Consider the following 1,042-nt stretch of genomic DNA (forward strand, 5'->3'; position numbering starts at 1 on the left):
CACCCAGCTGTGAGCTGTAGGATGGGGAGGCTGCAGTGCTGGAACCCTGAGGATACAGGTCCCTTACACCTCTGCCCTGGGCTGGGCACCCACCAGGGAGAAGTATGGGTTCCTTGCAGGCAAAATGAGCACAATCCCATTTAATTGGCCAAATTAAATCATCCCTGCCCATTCCAGCAGGGCTGTTCCACTTTGCACCAACCTCTGCCTCACCATCAGGCCACCAGATCTCGGGCACAGCTCTATACCTGGGCATGAGGACACGGTGTAAGGGCTGCACCAGGGACTGACTCGATGCTAGACATACCACAGTGCCCCAGCAAGGAGAGAGCTGAGTGACTGGTGCAAATAATCGCATTCAAGCACACAGAATAGTTAGTTCCCTTCTGCATAGCCTGGATGGCCCTATGACGCAGTACTGCTCAGGGACCCCAATTTCTCTGACACCCTGCAGGTCAGTGGGTGCTGACCCCCAAAATGTTTGTGCCTAGGTCAGATCCTTGACAAGGGACCGACCAAAGGCAGCACATAGTGGTTGTTAGTGCGGATGCCTCAGCCTGTCCTCAGCTCCAGCATGAAACCCCCCATACAGCACACACCAGCACTAGCACCAGCACCAGCCCAGGCCAGATGGTGCCTGGGGCTTTGCAGGATCCTGCTATCCCGTGGGATAAACCTGGCTTTGCTCATCAGTGTGGCACTGAGGAGCATCACCCAGCTGGGGTTTCCCCTTCCCAGCAAATCCCACTGGGATTCAGGGAGTACAGATGTGCACACCCCACTTGCAGAGCTCAGCCTGGGAGCAGGGGCAGAATACAGTGCTGACCTCGTGCCTTCAGCTTCCTCTTCCTCCTCCTCAGGCACTCCAGGTCTGCCCTGGTTCTGTTTCCTGTTGGAGAGGGGATGGGAAAGGTGTCCCCATCCCTGGACACTGCAGCCCCATGGCACTCACTTCCATTCCTGGTTCAGGGTACACCAAGCCCCAGGGCACCAACCCTCCCCTGCAGCAGTTTCAGCACCCCCTTGGGAGGATTCAGGCGGC

The sequence above is a fragment of the Acanthisitta chloris genome, unplaced genomic scaffold (genome assembly GCF_000695815.1).
Source record: "Acanthisitta chloris isolate BGI_N310 unplaced genomic scaffold, ASM69581v1 scaffold40874, whole genome shotgun sequence".
In the NCBI taxonomy this organism is placed as follows: Eukaryota; Metazoa; Chordata; class Aves; order Passeriformes; family Acanthisittidae; genus Acanthisitta; species Acanthisitta chloris.